This window comes from Haliotis rufescens, unplaced genomic scaffold (assembly GCF_023055435.1).
Source record: "Haliotis rufescens isolate VD_foot unplaced genomic scaffold, xgHalRufe1.0.p SCAF_13, whole genome shotgun sequence".
Taxonomy (NCBI): Eukaryota; Metazoa; Mollusca; class Gastropoda; order Lepetellida; family Haliotidae; genus Haliotis; species Haliotis rufescens.
In genome coordinates this window covers 21,655,571-21,674,964 of record NW_025963813.1, presented here as the reverse complement: position 1 = coordinate 21,674,964, position 19,394 = coordinate 21,655,571, and the positions used below count along the sequence as shown (strand labels likewise).

The 19,394-nt window shown below is 39.2% G+C and overlaps 1 protein-coding gene across 1 annotated transcript in view; it reads right to left on the bottom strand.

Annotated features, from left to right (window-relative positions):
* The window catches only part of LOC124132287, a 35,156-nt gene extending 23,690 nt beyond the window's left edge, over window positions 1-11,466 (bottom strand). The window contains exon 1 of the mRNA XM_046496140.2: window positions 11,189-11,466. The gene's annotated coding sequence lies outside the window, so the exon portion shown is untranslated. The remainder of the gene's footprint in view (window positions 1-11,188) is intronic.
* Between the last annotated feature and the right edge of the window lie 7,928 nt (window positions 11,467-19,394).

Sequence of the window (19,394 nt, the reverse complement as noted above, 5' to 3'; positions counted from 1 at the left end):
TTGTTATTGCTATTATTGCGTATCAAACATACCGTCATTATTTATGGTAACGCACGTATTCTACATGTGAAATGTAAAATGCATTCTTACAACACGACGATACCTTAATTTAATGTCTACGACATATGTTAACAGTAGGAAAGGTGGAAATTGGAAAAACAGAATGCCCTTACTGCAACCACGATGTATGTGATAGCAACGTGCTGTGACTGGATATAGCATATTTGATGCATTTACGAATGAGCCGATACCTTACAATTTCTGGAAAGGTCGTTTTAGAGTCGAGCTTTCTACAGCACTTGCACAATTGAAACAACATGTTACATCAAGCCGTGTCGACAATTTGGGAATCGACACATAACAACATAAACTAGGACCTGGCTCCACAGGTACATAAACAAAGATCTCACTCCACAGGGACATAGAAAAGGATCTCACTCCACAGGGACATACATAAGGATCTCACTCCACAGGGAAATAGAAAAGGATCTCACTCCACAGGAACATACATAAGGATCTCACTACACAGGGACATACACAAGGCTCTCACTCCAGAGGGACATACACAAATTATCGTTGGGGCTTTTTGCCACACTTAATGTCATACAATCACCTTCAACTATAATATATATGAATATCAAATCGTCGCTAGTGTGATGAGGGTTTATGGGAAAGATAGAAGTCGGAGGTGCAAGGTCAGGAAAGGAGGGGGCATGGGGAGGTCATTCCAATCTGCAGCCAAGGCCCTTTGTAACGTGTGCCCATTGTCCTGAATCACTTCGTCACTTTGAAGTTTTTCGTTTGTTCTTTTTTAGTGTGTGCGCGTGTGTGTGTATGTGTGAGTGTGTGTGTATGTGTGAGTGTGTGTGTGTGTGTGAGTGTGAGTGTGAGTGTATCTGTGTGTGAGAGTGTGAGTGTGAGTGTGAGTGTGAGTGAGTGAGTGAGCGAGCGAGTGAGTGAGTGAGTGAGTGAGTAAGTGTGTGTGCTATAAATGTCAGTGGATATGTTCCGCTGGGTCAGCGTTTGATCTGTCATCAACGTTCTGGGAACCCATCCTGCGACTCATGTGGAGGAAGCGTGCTTTTCACGTCGTCGTGTGTTTCCTTTGATATTTAATCACAGCTCGTTTCTCAGGTTTCTCCATTTTAGGAGTTTCTCTCACCCGTGTCAAATTCTCTTGTTTACTTCTCTACATCAGATGCGGTTTATCAGTCTGTAATTTGTTATGTGCTCCAAGCGATGGTTGTTACCTCACATAACACAAAGCATTTGCTCTCAAGCCACGGGGTTTACCCTTGTATTCTGCTGCCAGCGTTTGGGGAAATTGTCAAACATACAGTTTTGATATGGAATCGTTAAATTATTTGCCATTTTGCATTTGAATGAAAATGTCGACATGGCATGTATATATATATATGTGTGTGAGATTCAGATAGATCAGTGCCATGATCTATGGCATATTTCCTTCCTACCCTATACCTTACTATGTTCACAAGTGTAATGGGTAATGAATAAGACATATCACCACTCTAACCCAAACAGCACAGCGGATAGTGGGAAGCGAGAACTAACGAAAGTGGAATAACGGGTATCTAAACCTCTTGACGACGTTTTTTCATGTGATTTCTACAACCAAGTTCTGCCACAGAGTAAATGTGTGAGTGAGTTCTATTAGAGCCACATGATGGCGATGGACACTTAGTATATGTATAGGCTTCACATGACGCCTATGTGTGAAACCAATAGGGCATCCCGCATCCCTTCGTCAACAGGGATCTGTCATGGTTCTTAAACACAGAACTATGAATATGTGTGCAACTATATGTGTGCAACATACTATGTAGAAATTGTCGACAAATTTTACTGATAGAAGCTACACAAATGACAAAGTTACAAAGAGTGTTCGATGATTTGAGGAATACATCAAACTGAGCCGGAAATTCTTTTGAGATGAATCGCAATATCAATCTTTTACAGTCATTGACTGATGTCTTTTAGACCATAACTTAGATGGCATTACATAATTGAATACAATATGAACTTCAGGATCAAAGCGCGTCCTTAAGGAAACCAGCGCGTAAAATACGTGTGAGGATTTTCATCGAGTCTTTGATCTCATGTGCAGTGAAGGAAACAAGATGCTAATTCTTGTTTATTCTTTTACAACGGAAATAATCAGATTTAAAAATGCAAGGTACTTCACGGTATACCTTTCCATTTTTAACCACTTTATTCTTTCTCCCTTTGACCAAAGTTTTTGATTGGTATTTGAGTTTTTATGTTGTTGTCCGTCTGAACTTGATTTCAAGAACAATGTACCTGATTACTTAACAGTACTGTACGTATCGACAAAAGTTCGAGTACTAGATACATCTCTCATTTTCTATCATCTTAAAGTCAATACAACTTGCCAAACTTCATTATTTCATGTTACAATCACTGAACATGTTCAATAATTCAACTCGCAAACGTTGTGTTTAAACACACGGTGCTAGCTTGTGTTTGACCGACGGACGGACGTACGTATGTATGAATGTATGAATGTATGTATGTATGTATGTATCAAACTTTTAGGTAGATACTAGTATCCAGTTTGAGATCCAGTTAATTATTGTCCATCATGCGAGAAAACTACGAACGTTTCTTGAGCGTCCGAAAACCCATAACACGGGGATATATATATAAAGAACTGAACTGGTATTATCTGAAAAGAATCTATCGCAAACTACGGGTACGCTAGGCCAAGTTGAGTAGTGACCTGACAATTAACCCTGCATGACTATGTATGAAGTCCGCCCCCTGGCGCGTACCTATATGAAGAAAGGGCTAGCGAGTAGTCCGCGACAAGTAGTACTATGGATATTGTTATGTTCTCTCTCGACTACCAGTGGTAATGCTTGCCTTTGCCAGTGCTTGAGATGTATTTGTACATTCTTTCGCCATGTAATTTATGACATAATAGGCGAAATCTCGAGCCTGAGAATGTATGATTTGGTCATGTTTACCGAGTTTTGACGGGTTATTTTTCGTAATCAACTTCTATCAAACGGCTTTTAGAGAATTCTGTTATCGACTTGTCATATTGACCTCTAAATAGTCTTATGAACAACAGGTGTGTCCACGGGAGCGTAGTCACTTTCTTCGTCATGACCTGCGTACACCCTATCTACCTGTAACAAACCAAATATGTTTACACAAGTTCCGTGAACCGCCTACTTGACTCAAACGCGTTTGGTGAATTCTCCAACTTCTCCTGGATTACCAGCAGCTCTCAGCCACTAAGCATGCAGACATTGAGAACCGACTATTTACTCATATTCATGAGGCTGCTATAGTCTGTACACGGTGTAAAGGTAGTTCTTCTCTCAGTACAGCGTGTAGGTCCTTATGTTAAGGGCCACGTTTGACGTTTGTGCACAGCTAAGTTTGAGAGTCTGTATTTATGATGTGAAGTGATCGGTGATGTTCCCCAATCAGTGATATTTACTTTATCGTGCCATTGGTAAGAAAATTGGGAAACCCTTATAACCCTTATAAAGTTATGACTCCATTAAAACCGAAGTCAAATCACTCACGATAAATTCAACTTGCGGAAATGATCTCTTGACAAATGCTATTTTTCCGAAGTAGGCTTGTCAGTTTCACATCAATGCCTTCCTTTTCTTTGATCATCCGTCAGTCAAATGTCAACATTAGCATGGAAGTTACGGGATTATTTCCACTTCTCCAAACCATTTTTATTCAAAGATTTATGCTCGAACTCAAATACTAGTCTGAAACCTTTGTGTTATTTCCCTACCTTTATGCCTGTATACTTGGTGACGTTGCCAATGATGCTCAGTGTTCAGCTAGGTTAAAAATACGTAAGGTTATAAATGCGGCATGTTTTGTAACATATTCCAATTGTTTTATATAATTCAGGGTGAAGTCAAGAAAATAACCTAAACGATACACTTAAGACTATTTAAGTTTCATTTATAGGTTGCTTGATATTTTGTTCCGGCAGTAGCACTGGAAGAGATCGTGACATCACAGCACTGCACCATCGGCTACCTGAGACTGCATGACAAGAGGGATGACTTCAACTTCCAAAAGAAAACTCTCCCTTTATGCCGAGCAATATTCCAGCTGATCCAGTCTTCATTTCACAACTTTGTGGGTACAATAGAACATACTCTTTGTACGAAGTTTTCAAAGAGCGTCATACGACTTTTGCTTAAAAGTTGTTTGATGAAGGTGTAGATGTGTACGGAAGACCACCGTGTACAGAAAAATAATAATAGAAACAAAATATTTTGAAAACTGTATGCATTCAGTTTTATGTATGAACAACGTACCACGAAGTTACTTTGATTTTTTGTTTGATTGACGAACTTTGGAAACGCCAGTATGACCATATTTGTTACAAAAAACAGGTGTTAGACAAAATCCACTGTAATAAGGTAGATTCATTGATCTAATTTACGTCATGGCTACACTACAGTCGGGCTTGGGTTTACTGTTGCAACTTCCCTGAGACCTGCACAGTTTATAGTTTGCATATATTCATAAGGCACAAGTGGTGTTCGATGACAGTGGCCATACTGTCTACTTATCAAGCGTTTCGGTTGCTGGAAGCCATCGCTTTTCCCCTTTCCCATTGTCTGTGTTCTCTATAATTCTATATAATTCCCAGACACATCACAGCATCTCGGATTGTTTGTGAATAATTCGGCACCAGAGGGATACTTTCAGTTTTATACGCGAGGTATAAACTTGAGTGTTAACATTGTGGATGTTACTTCACTTAATGTTGTATCGATGACGGAAATCGTTATTAGTGGCTTCTAATGTTCTGTTATAACTCATGTCTATACAAATCAGAGACAGTTCTTTGCTTTACATTTTCGGATGGAAGAGCACACATTTTCTCAGCTTCCCACGCCCCCTTGTCTAAATTTCAACCCGCTATTGCCTCAACAGTGCAGTGTGATATGCCTTGTTTATTGCATAGTCTTCTGGAAAATAGCCAACCGTGGTGTTTATGTTTTTTCCTGCAAGTACTTTATCACTGCACATTCCTTACTGATTTCACACAGAAACAATTTGCTCAACTGACTCAAGTTTTTTGTGGATATGCCTCTATGACAATTCCTTTTATGTGAGGATCAAAACCTATTAATCAATCCTCGTAGGAGGAGAGTGCAAAGTGACACACCACGGTGATGAAATTTACGATGACGGCTCTGGTGCTTGATCAGTCCGAACCAACGATCATCGAATCCAGGCTCATGTAGGAGACACAATTGTTCACAGCGAACTACACATTTACTTTATTTGCATAACCAAATTATCAGTGGTACGTTTACTTTCTGTATTCGTGTTATGTCATTTGGCAGTTATATTGCTCAGATATTATGATGGCGTTGGGCGCGAATGGTTGGCGTTGACTTAACCATATTGGCCAAGGTTGGTGTGACGTTTTTAGATTGGAGATATAACTTTGGGCCCACTTTAGTTGGACGCTATAAATCGCGGTGTTTTAATTTTTTAAATAAAGTAACCGTGATGATAAATAACTTGAATCTGCATATATATACTAATCTAATACCGCACAACCTTCTACTGCAATATAGAACATATTTTGCTGATAAATATATTGTGTTCAAGAGAAGTTTGTTTCTGTTGTGAGTGTGAACAACAGTATTTGCAGTCTGCCAAACAGCACGTGGCCGTGACGATAGTTGAGACTGCTATATGTGTGGTCGTTCAGAGTTGAAAAGTGACGTCCATGACATGTGACACCATGCTCAACGTAAAAATATATGAAAGTACTCTAAGTGCTATTGTAGTTGCCCGATAACATTGATTCCAAAATAATTAATGGCTATCATGCAAGTTTGTATTTTTAATGCATTAATGATATGTTTACCTTTACCCCACTGAACCCGCGTTATTTTATATCACTGACAGTGGAAGTGAACTATGCATTTATCTTAAAGTAAAGATGTTACGTTTATGGACAAAGCATAAAACGATTGTATAACGACAATCTTAACTATTCTGCGACAATATTTATTCTGATAATAAAATATTTCATTAGCTTCTCTGCAACATAAATAATGTTTACTGTGGAAATAACCTCAGTAATGAAATTAAATTAATGTTAAAACGCTGAATTGATCATATATATGATTATATAGTTGTAGCTAATGTATGTTTATGAGCTCCAGCTTTTCATGTCAACAGTTTTATGAAAAGAGATACTGCCTAGTGCCCAACTGTAAGCGTGTTCCCATTGATGGATTGTGTGTTGGTCATCAGATTTTAACAGGTTAAAAATCAACATTAACATTGTATCTCACCGTTTTGTTCTTTTCAGCGCTTGTGATAAAATGTGTGAATCTTATCATTTACAAATAGAAAGTTTCTGTGTCCCCCTAAACCGCACGGTAACGGTCTCAAGCCGTCCCAGTCTGTCATGACGAGTAGTTCTTTACGTTCACAGTTAGCAGATGGCACAGTCAGTGGAAAGCCTTTTCTGCAATGCCATCATAATTAATATTTGTTTTCAGTTATCAATCAATTTAAACTGTATATGATAACAGTTATCTTTGCCCTTGCGAATAGTGATGTTATAGGTTATACTTATATATTATAATTTCTGAAAATGTAAACTTTACTTTTCATCACTTCACTTTCATCATGTACTAACGTAAGGTCAGCACAGCTATGTAAAGTCAGCGCGCTGGTCCACTTAATGTCATTACCAATGTAGTTAGCTTCTGTACTTTTACTGTTACAAACCTTAGTACAATTTGCGCCTGGATGAAGCAGTATAGGTTATCGAGTAGATCAATATACCACCATTTTATCATTTATCTTGCGTTTTTGATGTTGTATTCAAATGCTTGTGTCCGTGGGTAAAATATTTAGTGTGTGTTTTAGCGTGGTTTGTTGGAATTTATCACTTTCAGACTGTACTGTAAAATCGACATGCCTTTGATAAATGTACAAAGCAAATACATGGCTAGCACTTGGTTGTTTCTGATTCACTTCCTGTTCAGAATGAAACATGAATTTGTAAACGGCAAATGATCCAAATGGTCTTTTCGCCTGCTACTCTCCATATTACAAACGTCAAGGTGTACTTATTGTCCCGATGTCAGTCAGGCTAACAAGTGATGACATAACTGAGGCAGTAATCAGGAGGAGGATATGTGTGTAGGTGGAACTACCTTACCTAAAAGAGGAACATTGATCAACGCCGTTCAAAGTTAACGATGCACAACCGAATCCCCGATCCCCCCCCCCAAAAAAAAATCAATACTGAAATGGGAACAATGGTAGAACGATGGTTGGAACACAATGCGTAAACCCTAATGAATATTATTTCAGGCATGAGGCCGCTTCACTGACCTGGAATCGAGGCCAGTGTGAATTGAGACGGCTCTGACTGTAGCACATATCGCTGGACCCTTACCTTTGTTGAGTACGACATGTCCCGACCTGATGATGTTGGGGTGGAATGCGATTTCCATGGTAATAATAAATGTCATTTCAAGGACCGCCATACCATACACCAAGTTACACAAGAGACGTCATTAGTATCGGTGTTGTTGCAGGGAAACATGCTGTGACATTGCTACACATGTCAGAACATGTCAGAACCTATTCCTTCCCGAGCCCTCATTAGCAAATGTCTAGAGTATGGCATGTTTATATAATAAACACAATGCCAAATATGACAGGCAGACAGATTATTCATAGTTCATGCCTAAAGACCCATAGTTCAAATATAGTCAAATATCGTCTAGTCATAGTTACCACTAGATATTTGGCAAGTTTAATAAGAGAATCCGAATAAGAGATTGAACAAATATGTCTAATGCTGTGATACATGTTGGACTTTTCTTTTTGGGAGTAACATCCCTTGTGCTCAGTTATACAAAATACGGCTTTCATCTTCGGGCACTTTACATATCTTAGTTCTAAATTTGGTTAATATTCTTCCATAAGCTAAACGAGTGTTCGTGTAATAAAGTATATTCACAGTCTAGAATGGATGTAAATGTGCTGTACATTTCTAATGATTTGTTGTAAAACATGGTAGACCAGTTTTGGGTAGCACAGTCTTTCTTTCTCTGCTTAAATGTATACAGAAATCTAACATGATCGCCCATATCCTGTGCAAAATGTCCTATTATTACGTACGAGAGCAAACATATCGGGGTTCATAAAAATCGTATGTACCCTAGGGTCATATCACGTCACGAGACAACAGTGTTTCCGTCATTCCGTCGGCATTGTTGGCGTCATTCGAATCTTATTGTGACGTGAGGACGAAATGACGTCACATTAGCTGAAGACTGTTGACGTCATTCGACAAATTGTGGTTCAACTGCTGTTGCGACTTGCTGTGCTTATAGGTAAACACTAAAATTAGTCTCTTTATGTAGACATCATCTTCGGTAATAAATAGACATTCCTGTTAATGTCATACTATGTTTACGACACTTGTGAATAAATTCCGGCATTTAGACACTCGTGTCGTAAACATAGTGTGACATATACACTCATATAATATCCTCTATTTATTACCCATCGGGTTAGAAATAACCGAGTTGATAAAAATATATATTTGCACCAGTGCAAATATCACTTCCCGCGCACCAGTGTATTGTTTCAGTCACCCGAACGGCATCGTCGACGTCATTCGAATCCTATTTGTGACGTAAGGTCGGAATGACGTCACACTAGAAATCACGTAGCTGAAGATTGTTGACGCCAAACGACAAACTGTGGTTTTCCAGGACAGCGGTGGTGATCAATGCATGTTCCTAAAGGGGAGCTCAAAAGGATTAAAAAATAATGGGTAATATTTTGTTGTTGTGAAGTTTAGATGATATACGGCTTTTCCTATGTACGAGATGACACTCACATGACCGCGAATTTGACGTTCATAAGTATATGAATGACTCATTTGGACGTTTTTACATTTTTCACGAGGCCGTATTCTTGAAATGACGTAAACACTGACGGACTACGTCCACGTTCCCAGGGGAAACCCGGGGAATTCCCTAGCACAAATACTTACAAAGCGTTGTTTCTGCTCATTTATACTCTTTAATCTTGAACGCAGAGTTTTAAATACATTGAGAAACGTCAGAGAGTTTGACTGCATGGACGTTGACGAATATCCTCGATACGACCCACTCTAGTGAACAAAACGAAGTAATGCGCATCCAAACTAGTGTAGTATCGACAAAATCCGTCTTGTACTTGATGTACATGTATTACGACGCGTTGTCATTGTGACTGACTTACCTTTCTCATCCAATGATAGGGGCGGTCGGGTAGCCTAGTGGTTAAAGCGTTCGCTCGTCACGCCGAAGACCCGGGTTCGATTCCCGACATGGGTACAATGTGTGAAGCCCATTTCTGGTGACCCCCGCCGTGATATTGCTGGAATATTGCTAAAAGCGGCGTAAAACCATACTCACTCACTCACTCACTCATCCAATGATAATACTATTTGAATACATTTCTTGTAAAGAAGCTACAAATGTTCCTGTAGCGTAAGTTGAGCATACGCACTCTCACGTCACCTCTCATTTTGAGAAACTATTTTCTTCCGCGACACAGTTGGTTGTTATGTGGCTGTCAGTATAAACATGAAGTTACACGAAGTAAATACAATTGTGTATAGATCTAGGCCTATGTAATTTAAAAATAGTGACATAAAAACTCCGACGTGCATACAGTTTGATCCTCACTCTATGAAAGTTCATACTCCAATAAACTCACACAAAGTGAAAATATATTCTTAAATAAAGAAATTATTACACTCACATGTGTGTCATACTGATTTTACGAACACGCGTAAGAATTCATGTTTTACCCTCGCTCTCGCTCGGGAAATGCAAGAATTCTGACACTCATTTCGTAAAATCAGTATAACATACATGCTCGTATAATAATATCGAAAGATGTCTATGATATAATCATATTTAGGCCCACAGACACGTGTATATTGGGGGAAAGGTGTGCTTACGAGTGAAATTGTTGCCCCTTCATGTGTAAAGTTCCAAAACGTGACACGGTAAAACACGCCAAAATTGCTCCGTTTCTGATTTAAATGCAATCCTATGCACGTTTGGAGCTACACAGACCTATCATGTGTTTAATACTTTCACAATTAACAGTGCATGCGAATTAGAAACGAGTATGGCCGACTATATAGATCTGTAATTGATGGATCGCAGATCCCCGTAAACGACAACGTAGATATTGGTCAATTCATGGTTTTCTAATAACATTTGAATTTCGTTCATCATATACAGAATACTTCAGGTGTCTTCTATCGACGAAGATAATGCTTGGAAGGTAGACTGCCATTACACTATAATTAATGAACGTAGTACATTTACATGAATGCATTGGACACTCGCTCTTGGCAGAAAGCCCAGGATTACCAACTTGGTCTAAACAAGCATGTGTAGTAACATGGTGCAGGAACATGATCTTATCAACGCCGTCTGTGTATGTATTTAGCCAGTAAAATAGTATATAACGTATATACACGTTGTGAGAGAGGACGGATGCTAACAGGCTTCCCAACATTCGTATCCCCACAGACCATTCCACTGGTTACAAAACAATTGCTACTTCAACTTCACTGACTGGAACACATTGTAACCTATTACTAAGTATACCATTCTGATTATTGGAATTCGTAAACTAGTGATATGTGATAGTGATCAACCAAACTGGTCATATTTGTAATCAAGGCATCTACGGTATCAGCCAGTGAACGTAATACAGGTGCTCATAAACGTGTTTGATGTCATTAACACTCACTGTTCACACCAAAAACAGTGAGTGACCAACAACCAACTCCTGTATATTACACGGTACCCACTTCATTGTGAAGGAGGAACACAGATGTGGTTAGGAAGCGTTTCTAACGAAAAGTGACAGTGGTAAAGGCAATGTTAACTAAAACCAAATAATCGAACGTCACAAAATACGATCAGTGGATGTTCACCCAATATGAAATATGCAATATAAAGAATAAAACACGTCTAACCAAACTATGTGACGGTTCAACGAGTTAAACTACGACAACGACAGACGAGTTGTTCCTCGCATCAAGATAGTTCAACATAATTCAACAATACAACAACGCGTTACAGTAAAAGTTTCTCACCTGTGCGCGCGTACAGATCTCGACGTTAGAGACACTTGATTGGAGCAAAGGTTCGCTTGGAATGGCCGCAGCAAGAGTGGTTCTCAATTTAAGTCTTTGAATAATCAGCCTGTTCACGTCGGAGGTAGGCTGAAATCGATGACGCTAATTGGCTGTATATTAAACTAACCGACCATGTGCACGGGTGTTTAACTTCAACGGGCCTTCGAGCACTTTCCATAAATGGGCATCATCTTCATGCGTAAGCAGAGAATTCGCCAAGCCTCTTCGAGCTAGCAATCCTTTGGGTTATTATTTTGCATCAGATTGCTACCAATTCGTACAGTGGCAGCAGGTTGAGTGCCGGGAAACACCAGTAATGGTTTGTGACGTGACAGAGGTACCATATAATTTACCATGCAGGGGTGGTTTGTTTACGCAGCGCCGCGAGATATCGATAATGACAATTTTATGGCTTATTTGCAACTAATCGTGCAACTGGTCGTCCGAAACCGCTGGTGACTTTTCAATGCTTCAATATTTTTCGATTCTGAAATTACAATGAACCCGGAACACCATTTGCATACTTCAGTTAGATTTGTGAAAATTCATTTAATAATGTTTCAATGACAGTTCTATTAATTGTTCCTTAAAAGTTAATTGTGTATCTCAAGCCGCCAGGTAGTCTTGGATAGCCTTCAAATTGTGACATAAATCAAATTCATACGTACATAACACTCATACAGCGGAAACATGAGTGTGTTACAGATTTACGAACTTATAAAAATCAATGTGCAGTGAATAGACGCTTGAGACAATTAATGGTACAATCAAGGATTGTAAAAAACTGAGAATTTAGTAAAGAAGAATACAAAGTCCATTAGGTATCAAAGGCCACATGGCCAAAAGTACAATACATTAGATTATTATACATTATTCAGGCAGATTATATAGCGATATATGCCACATCTTTTGTTGCGAATAGTTGACTGAAGTTGCTCGTGCTGGATACATGTAATAGTAGCTTGGGAAGTGGAGCTTTCTGTTTTCAATATAAACGGACAAACGAAAAGGTTATATTATGATTACATTTATTGCACTTAGTAAATTCAGTGTGGACTTTGTCATTGTAACGAAGCCAACTTATGGGTCAGACATCGGAATTTACATAATATGCTGATAAGATCTTTATTTGGACATAACTCACTAATATATTTCTCTGGTTCATCTACAGACTTATTAGAATACTGATTTAGAAAAGATGAAGAAATAAATTAAGCATGCCAATTCTGAATCTCTATATTTTTACATCTTTTCTTTGAACATTAACAGTAAAAAAATAACAACACTCTCTGAGAGATTGTGCACTTACACTTGCAATCTTTTTAACCTCACAAATTTCTGAAACGACGGTAAATTATTTGCGACGTGATAAGAATGTGAGCATAGTCTTTCAGAGATTTTGTTAATCTTGTCTGCTATGGAATTTAGCGATTGACATAGCACAGAAACACCCTTAGGCACCAGGACTCCGGGATGATATTTTCTTAATCCACGTCTCTATACAAGACCATAATAACAGTGCCTTGATGTTGAAGATGTTGTCCCTAAGCCATATACACGTTGCCGTTCTGGTATGTCGAGAAGAATCTTCGACTATGCCGATTTGTTGAACTATAATATAATAGGATATTATGATGTGAAAATTAGGGATGGTTACTTAATTGCCCAAAGATCAAATTGGAGCTGGGTTCCTAGTGACACCTCGCATTGTAGCCGTGGGGATAAATCTATCTGTCCTGCAAATCAATACTAAAAGAGATTTAACGGATCGGATTCCTATCCAATATTTTCTTCAATTTCTTAACGCTGAGTGAAGACAGGCGGAAAATACTGTAATTTTGTCTCAGTTACACAAAATCAAATTTATCCAAATAATGATGTTTTTGGCTTGATGAAATCATGACATGTTTTTTGTCTAATTATTTTCAAAGAACTGGAGAGAAAATTTGTAACTTCATGTGTGGGATTCAGTAATTGTCCGTAAGGGAAATCGATGTTTTGAAGGCTGCAAGAAAACTGAAATTTACTTCGTGCTGTCAGGAAGGTCAAACCAGGGACCTCTGTACTTGCAGGTAATCCATTGACGGTGGCGTGTATATATGCTGTACTACAGACCGTGTCATAAAGGGGTTTCACAGACGCTTTACTGGGCAAAACGAACGAGCCACATTTAAATTAACAACCAAGACATTCAGATCCAAATGCAGCACCAACATCCCCTCCCATCCAATCATCGCCTGATTCCCCACTCAATTTGGAGATATGTGATTTACACGAAACCTGATCCCGTATCACGGCGAGGGGATGTGTTTCAGAACTGTGTCCCTATACCGCGTGTTTAATGCCGCTTGACATTCAGGTCGAATCCCAGTTTCGTTCGATTACGATCATGTAGTTGTCATCACCATATCCGTCGTCGTGGGTTTCACCAAAGTTCTAATTTGAAAATGAGGGCATCTTTAAAAACATGTTATCAAGGTAATCAGACGGGTTTATAAAATTATTTTTATACACGAGTTTTTTTAATCTTCTTAACTTTGTATGGTGTCAATAACACACTTGGATCGATTGCGGATGTTGTCTTTTAACGACATTAAACACGCAGGTTTATAAAGATTGCGGCAAACGCGAGATTTAGGTTGTTTTTTGGTCATATGAACCGAGTGATCCCATTAGTACACGGTGTGCGGCCACTCAAACCTGTTCACACTTTCAACACATCTCCTGTGACCTAAAAAGCTGAAACTGCTCTACTATTTGCAAAAACATAATCATTTTACAAGATATATTCGCCGCTGCATGTATATTAAACACGTATCGTTGTACTGGTGACTCTGAATTACATTGTACTAACGTGTCTTTTCAAATTGAGTAAGTAAGTGTATGCTGTATGCTGGAACACATATGTTGAGTCATTTGTATATTTTGATTTTTCAGCTCCGGGCTTCATCTTGTAGTATGATTAATCAACAGGTGTTGTAACGAGATGTGTGTACCGACAACAATGCAAAGATCAGCCGAGTAATGGTGTTACTAAACAGCGCTCACATACTTCCCTCCACTCAACCATATTGAAAATGATGGTGGGTATGTGGAATGGAACAGATCGATAAAAACACAGTGATTACCAAGGAAACTACAATTAAGATCCTTATCGTATGTAACGATTAAAATAGATGTCATGCAAATATATAATCTTGGCCCTGTTCTGATCTTATCTGAATACTCATCTTGATCTAATTAATGTACAAGTGTTTTGTAACTGTTCGGTCAGGACGTATAGAAAGAGCAAACAGATTTCATCAACCTCTCAGTCAATCCTATCTTCATTGATACTCCATCTTCCATGTGCCAATAAGCAGATAACATTATTATCTCAATCGTTTTCAAATATAAATTGTCGACCCTGTGCTGACCCTTGACCTCTATAATCTTGAGAAACCGCAATTCTAAACTATGCTCTCATACCAGTTGATAGTGCTGACATTCTATGTTACTTTCAATGTCTAGAGCTTGCCATGAACGCTTCATCACACGTCTTGAGCCTCTTGTACACCACCACCACGCTGTGCATGGGCTACATTTCTGAGCCATTTATTCACTTTTCAAAGAAATGTGACTTGATTTACATATCAACAATGTGTATTTGACAAAGGAGCATGTGATGTTTTGTTCAACTCTAATGCGTGCCATGTTAATGTCTTGGTCGGCAGCGATGTACATATTGAGTTCTCAGAAAGCTAATTAGAACCAATACGTCTGAAACTTCTATTATCATATTGCATCCACCAATGACGGGATGATCCAATCCGACTGGGTCGGGACAATCAATATAACAATTTTTTATTTCCAGAGGTACATGGAATAAATACATGTTTGTGACATGTCTACAGAGGCAACATTGGTTAAGTGCATCATAATTAGTTATGGTTTCTCACAACACCTGGTTTCATATTACAGCTAGTCCAATTGCTGCTACGTATGATACTTAGGTATTTCTTATACTATAACACTGGTGGTCATGTATAAAATGACTACAAAATATATAATGACACTGTTCGCCAATTGAAAATGTACACCTACTATCAGAATAAGGTGAAGCCATCCATCGATCTCGCTCTCGCTCTTTTGATAGAGAGTGAATGATTATATGCTGGAAACCTTACAAATGGTTTTGGAAAAAAATACCACTGATGTTGACATAAGGCTCTTGTTCAAACTCAGACTTGATACATGAATACATTTGATTCTTGAAAGAAAATGCTTTGCATAAGCTTACCTCTAAGTCGAGTTTCAACAGTATAATCTATAAAATAACTACATGATAAACATTATCCATTTTGAATGATAAATAGTGGTCTTCAGCATCTTCTGGACATTATCATAAATACTTCCATAGAGCTTATTTGAACCTGCTTTTGTACCAAAGTGCAACTTACATGGTTCTTAATGCTATTAACTGTCGGCATTCTACCAGTCTCTCCACACAGCGTATAACAGGGACGCTGACAAATAACATCATTCATATTTTATGAACTCGATCGAGACGAGTTAAGTAACTAAACCATCAAACTTCACAACCATACATTAAAACTGAAACTATCATTTGGTCATATGAATCGAAAAGACATGCCAAAGACATTATGTGTAGCTTTTGATACAAGAATCTGAAATTTAGACAAAATACCACATGATATAAACCTTTCGTCCTAATCCGATCCGTATTGTATTATCGAACGACTGCTTCAAATCTACCTTCTCCGCTGAAAGTGCTGGACTGATGGACATTTAGCGTGCATAAATATTTATTAAATTATTTTGTAATATTTTCTTTTAAGACATTAAATTCCAAACCAAAAGGGCATCAAAATTACAATTTAGCATTTTTAAAACATTAAACACTATATCAAAAGGGTTGGCATCATGCCCATCATTTTCTTCAGACAGGAATAACTAAAACAGAAATATGTCTGCTGTGTTGCCTGTTTATGTAACAGTCTCCAAACATTGTAGGGAATCATGAACTATAACTGTTATGATCGGTCGTCAAAAGAAAGATCAACTCTCAATAATGACTACATGAGAGAGGACGGTTTCGGAACCAAAACCTAACGCCCCAACACACACGAAACACTGCACGTGGTCCAAGCAACTCCTCCGTGCACGTGCGTGCGTGCGTGCGTGCGTGCGTGCGTGCGTGCGTGCGTGCGTGTGTGTATGGAGGGGGAAAACATTCTTGATTTTGACACTTCGGTGAGAGGCCGTCGAGTCGCTTTCAGCCATAAGTATCTTTGACTTTCATTACGCACACTAATAGGTAAGCGCTACACCCATGCTTTAATTTAGTATTTGTGATCAGATTGGGAATGTGTCGTCTACATCGTGATGAACGCCTAAGGCATGCTTCAAAATGGTAGAACTCGGGGTTAGGTAGCCAATATGTGTCTCAGTCTGTGATTTTCCGTCCTTGGAATTGGTTTCTGTAGACGCGAAATGATCTGTCAACAACACAAGTTCATGATCGATAAAACAGAAACCAATCTTTAAGAAATCGAGCCCAAACGGCCAATCAGATCGCTTGTCACTTGCGCCAGGCCACCGGAGTTACTGAAGAAACTATTAGAAATCGCCTGTATCGGCTACCACGTGTTGTACCATAAATACACGTTATAGCCAGGCGCCAATGGTGTTTTGAACGTAGAAACTGGGGGAATCGCCGATCGTCTCGTGTAATGTTTTTATATGTTTTTTCACTCTGGACTTTCTTGGTAGGCGTGCACGTTTACTGGGGGTGTCCTAACGAACGCCAAGCGAACGTAAACGTACGGAATATAACCTATTTGGTGGTGGTTCTATAATGACATCGAGCGGACATTATATGTCTGCCAGAACGCCACTGCATATTGTCCGTGGAAGGGTAACTGAGTAGTAATATCGAGACAATAGTTATGCCGCTTGCGCGCCATTCTGGTCGCCTTTCAAGACGATCACGCGCGTGCCCACGGTGTACGTATCGTAACTGTCTATCTCCAGCAGCAAAACATCACCAGAATGCAATAGCCATAAAGCATGTCTGGGACATGAGACGTGTACCCGGACGTCAAAGGCCACCCACTACGTCTGCTGAACTGGGCCAGGCGCTACAAAAGGAGTGGGCACGACTCACTCAAGTTGTCATTGGGAGATTGATTCGGACCATGCCATTCCGTATAAACGAATGTTTGACCAATTGTGGGAGCATGACCAATTATTGATCAAGTCGTCTCAAACATTTATTGTTTGACTACACACACTAGTCGTCTTTCTTGGTTGTTTGCGCCCTTATAATACACCGCCAACATCTTCTGTTAATTGCCATGTTACACCTAGTCCTTCCGTGGTCTTACCCATCAATTACCATCACTCGATACCTCTTTGTCTTTCTGTAATCACCTGTTTTTGGGGACTATCCCTCTCTGTTGTGGTGCTTGTCATGTCATAACAAACATCTATCGACTGTGCTCGTATGATTATTATTTTCAGATTATAATGCATGTGTGTGTGTGTGTGTGTGTGTGTGTGTGTGTGTGTGTGTGTGTGTGTGTGTGTGTGTGTGTGTGTGTGTGTGTGTGTGTGTGTGTGTGGCTGCTTGTACTAGTCCGTACTAATGCCGATTTTATAGTACTAGTCCATTGAGGTATACTGTCGCAGTTTAACATGAAAGCCCCACTCAGAAACAGTATACTGACAAAAAGCCGAGCAGTCCTGGTTTTAGCCCCAGGCAGGGTAACAACAAGTACCATCTTTTAACGTCTATTGGTATGACGCGGCCTAGCTTCGAACCCCCGGAGGACGCTCTGCCACTACAATGACATTTGAAAATTAAATATTCGTAGATAGGTACAATTAATGTGGTAGAGACGCGTGATAAATGGACGTCTTGGATTGCGGCTCATACTTCATCTAGATGGCCGCCATTTTCTCAACTTTGAGCGAAACAAACCTTGAGTTGTACTTGTTTTCAATATTGTCTGTGTGGCAGTATTTATTTCATTTGGGTTCAAGTTTGATAGGTGGTGTGTGTTCTACAAATACATCTTTACTAAAACTTTTAGATACAATGTTCCGATATTGTAATTGAAGCACATCTATCCCTCCCAAACTGTTATTTTTACGATAGCTATGATGTTTTCTGTGATCTTCCTCTTCACCCCAGAGACAAATGAACCGAAAATATTGACATTTAACGGTACTTTGTGGTGGACTTCAAATGTGAAGCAACACAGCCAATCAGTTGAATTATTGTGGGAACATTCATTCGTCGGAATGGTTGGAGAGTTGGAGCATCTTTGAAAATGAAACAACTGTAACAACTACGATAATGGTTCGTTCTGTAACATTAGTTGACATCCGTGAATATTTTCACAGCTTCTATCATTGGAAACAGGTCCGGCTCTCACGGCCCGAATGTAGCGGGTAGAATGGTCACAACTGTACATCTTGGTAATTGTCTCTGTCATGTTGGGAGAACATGCAGCGTACGTAAGTGAGTATTTATAATATTTCTGGCTATTATTACCAGGACCCTGTTCCTCGATCTTAGCACGAGGAATGTCGCTCATCATCGATGAATTGTGTTGCACGACCAGAGACATGCATACTATGAGATTGCCGACCGCTGTCTACCTGCACTACAGGCAAGCTTGACATTACTCGTGGTGCGACTACGCAAGACGGCATTTGCAGCAATATCACGCTGATATGTTATTGTGTGGGAGTGGATGTTCACTAGAGATATGTTGTATAATTGGTTGCGCTGATAATGATTTATGTGACAGTAATATTCATAGAATGAATGGATTTGTGACCAAAATGCCACACCATTTGATTTAGCGGCAAGCTGTTGACGCACAGATGTGGAATAGTAAACTGTAGTCGTTATTTTGCAAAACAGATGAAACCGTGGCATTCGGCTCATTATCCACTGAGAATCGTATCCAATTTCAAAGGCACCCACAATGTAAAAAAACCCTCGCGTGCACAGGGGAAAAAGCCCCGTTTCCGGTCATCTAATTTGCATACTTATATCATTTGGGTATGTTAGATGTTCAGTATCTCATAAACGTATGTCGTGGATGAATGTATTACATAACATACAGTATAACATTGGATATTTTTTTTTTTT